The sequence below is a fragment of the Belonocnema kinseyi genome, chromosome 3 (genome assembly GCF_010883055.1).
Source record: "Belonocnema kinseyi isolate 2016_QV_RU_SX_M_011 chromosome 3, B_treatae_v1, whole genome shotgun sequence".
NCBI classification, from domain to species: Eukaryota; Metazoa; Arthropoda; class Insecta; order Hymenoptera; family Cynipidae; genus Belonocnema; species Belonocnema kinseyi.
Genome location: NC_046659.1, coordinates 96,214,887 through 96,220,742, shown reverse-complemented (window position 1 = coordinate 96,220,742; position 5,856 = coordinate 96,214,887).

The following is a 5,856-nucleotide window of genomic DNA, read 5'->3' as shown; positions in this document are numbered from 1 at the left end:
CCCTCCCTTCTATAGCCCTTCCGAGAATCGAGGCCGCGCCGCCGGTAGGTGTAACAGCAGCTGCGCGGATTCCGCGGGGTGTAAAGTTATCACTCAGGCGAGCACTCAGGCATGAACAAACAAAAGCGGAGCGGGCTATAATGAGTTAGTTCTCACCAACCGCCAGCACCAAAATTTGCTTTATAGAAGAGTTTCACTGTATATATGTATATATAGTTTCGATGCTTATTGCTATGAGTTTTTATGTACAAAATGTTACCCTATGGCGGCGCTTCTCGCTCATTGTCCTACTTCAACTGTTTAACTGCAGCTAAACGGAACGTTTTTTGTAAACACAACAATATTTATATAATATTTTATAAAATGTAAGTGAATAAATCTTAAGTAGTGAATTCTAAAAAAAAAAAGTGTAAAAATTGAGTGGGCCAAGAAAAAGAAAAATACGGTAAAGTACATTCATCCAAAATATCAATCCGGCTACCATTCGAGTCGTGATAACAAAGAAAAAATTCATTTTTTGGATAAAGTTCCGAATAGGTGAACGTGACGATTTCCTTCACACTGCGTATACTTATGTATTTTGACGCGCTGATTACGAAAATGATGGTCAAAATTGGCCACTAGGCGATTTTCATGGTGAAATCGCGGAAAAACCATTTAAAAATGTGGTTTTTTGCGTTTATCACAGCCAATATGCAAAATCTCGCAAAATGCTGCATGCTTATTCTTGACAGCAACTTCGAAGAGGATGGTCGCATTGGCGATGTCGGTGAAGTTGTTGAAATCGATGAGGGCAAAATCGGTTGTCGAAAATACGAGCGAGGACGTGTAGTAGAAGGATCATGGATTCTCGGAATGATCCACAGAAGACATTCCTACAACTATCAGTTGGAAATCTGTCCTGATAATAAGGGAGATCAGGCTACTTTAATTGCATTAATAAAAAAGCATGTAGCGAAAGGTACAGAAATCCACACCGATTGTTGGAAGGGATACATTAATCTCGAAGATCATGGATTTGTCCACAAAACTGTGAATCATTCCGAACAATTTGTGGATCCCGATTCCGGAGCGCACACACAAAACATCGAGTCATCTTGGCGGTGGATGCGACAATTTCTCTCAGGAGGAGGAGTGCGTAAGAGCAACATTGCAGAGCATCTCTGCGAATTTTTGTGGCGGCGAGGCGTAAAGAAAATAGTTGCTGATCCGTTTAAAGAATTAATTACTAACATAAAAGCATATTACCCTGGCCACTAAATATGCTCAGCAGACTATTATAAAAAAACTTATACTGAGTATACAATCAAGACAATAAATAGAATATACCCAGAATTTCTAATTAAAATAAATTAAAATATATTTAAAAATCATAAAAGTAAAAAAATACAAAAAAAATGCTTTTCAAAATACTCCAAACTTCCCGTGGTGAAAAGTGTGAGTAGGTACCCAACCGAAACAATAGAGAATGCTCATTGTTTTTTTTTTCATAAAAATCGAGATATCACTCATTTTCTTGGAAACTATCACTCGTAGAAAAAATGTGTTACAACAAAAATGTATATTTTTGTACGATCTACAACTTTTATTGGAAACATTTTGCGAGATTTTGCATATTGGCTGAGATAAACGCAAAAAACCATATTTTTATGGTTTTTTCGCAATTTCACCATGAAAATCGCTGATTCGCCAATTTTCACTATCATTTTCGTAATCAGCGCGTCAAAATACATAAGTATACGCAGTTTGAAGGAAATCGTCACGTTCACCTATTCGGAGCTGCACTCTTAAAATGTTCATTTTCTTGTGTTTTTCGGAATTTTGTAAATGCTATAACTCTGGTAATTTTTGGCTTTATAAAAAAAGTAATTAGGATAAATTGTTTTTCTGTTTGAATACTATGAATATCCGTACATAGAATTCTTTAATTTTTAAAAAAGTGGTCTAAAAAATATTCAAAATGTACTCACTTTTTCAATTTTTATCCATAATGGTTGGCTAATGAACTATACTAATAAAAAATAAAGATATAGAGGGCACATGTTCTATGCTCGGGGATACTATCATTAGGAGTGCGACTGAAGTACATGGTCCTGTGGTTGTAGGAAGAATGATTGGAGATGCCTTAGCGATGACGAGAGAATTAGACTAAAAAATTATTATAGGGACAAAAACCGAAAAGTAAAAATATTATTTAAAGAAAGCAAGGGTAAAATCAAAGCAGAAGAAAAGAAAATGTAAAACGCTCTCGAAGGAAATAATATTTATTTACCTGGCAAGTGTGCAAGGACAACAAGAAAGGAAGTAATAGTACACACTGAGAAAAAATACTTCTGAATCTATGAAATAGTGGTTTAAAGCATCAAACGGTGCTTTAGTCGAATCAATTCGAATCAATTCCATCAGTATTTATGATATCGTCATCAACGTGGCGTCTTAGTTTTAAGGATAAGGCGTGCGATTTTAAGCGAGCGGCGCGTGCGTTCGATTCTCGGCGATTGCGGATATTTTAATAAAGTGCGTTTCTCATTAGTAGTTATAAGTTAATATGTCTTCCCTTACCGAAGTCACAAAATAGATTAGTTTAGAATAATGTACGGATTATATAGTAAAGAATTAATGTCAATAAAAATACGAGAAAACGGAGCAGTATGTGTCAAAGGTTGGGGATGGTGTAAATTCTTTAGATTTTACTTCTGGAAAACAAAGTATTTTGCATTTGAATCAATATTTTCCGTCCTTGAATCTGAAATTTCTGCTAATAGATTATGGCAGTGTACTATACAGTTAGATTTTTCTACTGATGCAACGATAGCATAGCACTTCAGAATTGAGAGCATGGTGCTATAAATTTATAGTACATATCTTTTGCGTCAAATTGTACATGTAGTTAAATTTATAATATTTTACTATTAGGTCTATGAAATCATCAGTTGAGTCTAATCAATTTTTTAATAATTTAACAATATTTTATTTGAATCAAGAGAATGAGAAAGAATAGCATATGCCGTTTGGATCAGCTTGGGCTTTACCTTTAAAGAGTTCAAACCTATCTAACCTAAAAAAATCTGACATAACCTAACCTAACCTAACTTAACTTTACGTAACAAAATTAAACTCATTATGTTATCCCGTTGTGTTTGCGGTACCGTTTCATTCAGCTTCGGCTTAACCTACATAGAGGTTTAACCTATCCTAACCTAACAAAATCTGACCTAACCTAACCTAGCCGAATGAAACTCAACCACACGTGTAGCTATGTAAGCGTACGGTTCTTAGTCTTAAATGTGTGCTATATTTAATAGGTTAACTCGATCTTCACCTACAAATCCATGTAATTTAACAGAAACTAACGAAATTTTGCTTAGCGCAACACAACTTAACTTAAGTGTTCCCGTTGTAACACAATAAAATTCATTTCATTGTACTACAGGTGGTTAAAAATTTAGACGCACATTACTCATTTGAAGAAACTTAGAACTACAAGTAGAATTGACCCCATTTCAATTAACCTGACAATGTTTGTATCAATTAAAATGTAGAACTGTAACTTAAACATGCAAATGAATGAGAGTTTTATTCAAAATTTTTTTCTCTGTGCTTTTCTTAAACTGAAGGGATATGTTTATACTATCTTTCGTGTTTACATTTTATCTTGCTTTTTATCGTAATTAAATTGATTTATAGACTTACTTCAGTCTATTTTCTGCCTGCTATAACGTGTCCTTTTTTCTTCGAAGGAACGATGGACAGGGTTACGCTTACGTTTAAGACCTACATTCGTTTCCCTTTTCAACATCCAGCAAAAATCAGCCATCATGACCTCGTTCCATCTACCCTGATATCGTTGTTCCATCACTTTTATGTCTTGATGAAAACGTTCCCCTTGTTCTACGCTGAAATCACCAACATTTTCTGGAAACTTATCCAGATGAGAATCTAGAAAGTGAAGTTTTAAATTCATCTTGCAGCCTAACTTTTTGTAGTTTCTTATCATTTTCGCAACAATATTCTCGTAGTCTGGACTTTTTTTGTTACCGAGGAAATTTGCGTTTACTGCTTTAAAACTTTCCCAAGCGTCCATTTCAATTTTCGTCATGTGGCTCACGAAATTAGTATCTCTTGTCAATATTCTAATCTGTGGTCCATCAAAGACTCCTTCTTTCAATTTAGCATCTAAAACATTAGGGAATTTGAGGGATATATACTTATAGCATTGTCCACCTTTGTCTAACGCCTTGACAAATTGCTTCATGAGCCCAAGCTTTATGTGGAGGGGTGGTAGTAAAATTTTTTCTGGATCAACGAGGCTTTGGTTGATGATATTATGAGAACCAGGTTTGAATGGATCTCTTAAAGGCCAATGTTTTTTGCTGTAATGATTGGCTCTATCTCTGCTATTCCACAGGCATATAAAGCATGGCTCTCTCGTGAAACCCGATTGTTGGCCTAATATCATTGTTATGAATTTGAGATGACCACATATTTGCCATTTGTGATTCGTGTAATTAACTTTTTCAAGAAGCATTTTAACATTGTTATATTCTTCTTTGATGACAGTTGAGGGAGCTATAGGGATAAGAGCGTAAGTATTCGTGTTATGCAGTAAAACAGCCTTAATTCTGCGTTTTGACGAATCAATAAAAAGTCGCCATTCTTCGTCTCTGTACACATTTTTCTTCAAGTGGTTCATTAGTCCGTTAACGTCAGTGCAGTACACTAAAAACGTCTCTTCGTCTTTAACGAAAAACTTTCTGAATTCTTTGTCCCTGTCGCGATAGAATGCAACTTTTGTCTTTGGATCTAAAAGATTTCTTCTTTTTAGAAATGAAGCGGCAAATTCAGCGCCGTCTTTCGGTAATCCAAGATCTCTAATAAAGCCATTCAGTTCTAGTTGCGATACTAATATTGGAACCTTCAATTTCATTTTATGCACGCCATATGCGTCATCTTTTTCGTCATTTTCATCGAAATCATCAGAACTATTTTCTGTTCGATCACTGGTTTCACTACCGTCTCCATGACGTTGACTTTCAACTTCCATTCTATCATCTTCTAAAGCGCTTAAATCAATCTGGCGTGCATTTTTATTGATTTCAATTGCTCTTGTGACTGTGCACACATTAATGTACGAAATGTTATTTTTATTTTTGGCGTTGAACTCTTTGACGGAATTCATGCAAAATTAGCAGTCCTTCGTAATAACGGGTTTTTTCCATGTGGTTGGTGTAGAGTACTTGCGGTACTTTTCGTTGTTTGAATTATTTAGACGATACAACATAAGTCTGCAGGAATTGCAAATGACGTGAGGAACCCATTTTGTTTCTTGGTGCAGCAATTTACGGTCAAAACACTTTTCGTAAAGACTTTTCACTTCCTCGGCGATTGATTTTCGTAAACTGCTCACTTCACATTTACTGCAAATGTAACAGAATGAATTTGTGCTATTCTTGCAGGCATGCGAATGAGAAATGCTCGCTGTTTTTTTCCTTGTAGCATGAGACTCTACACCAACCAAGTGACCCATTGATGAAGAGCTACGGTTGTATGATGACGACGTCGGAGAAACCGCTTTCCCACCCTGACCAGACGCCGATACTGGGGTTTTTCCCTGCATCGTAATACACTTTTTACCGGTGTCTGCCATGACAGCCGTTGCCCACCGTCACCACGTGGAGGAGTCCTGGTTACAGACACAAGCGAATAATGCTAGCAACAAACGGTTACGAAACTCCAGACATTTACTGCTATTAATATCAAAATACCAGGTGTATACATATGAAACCGGTATTTTTTCAAGAAAAAAACACATTTATTTCAAGAGAATGATAACAAATATTTTATTCAAAGTATGCG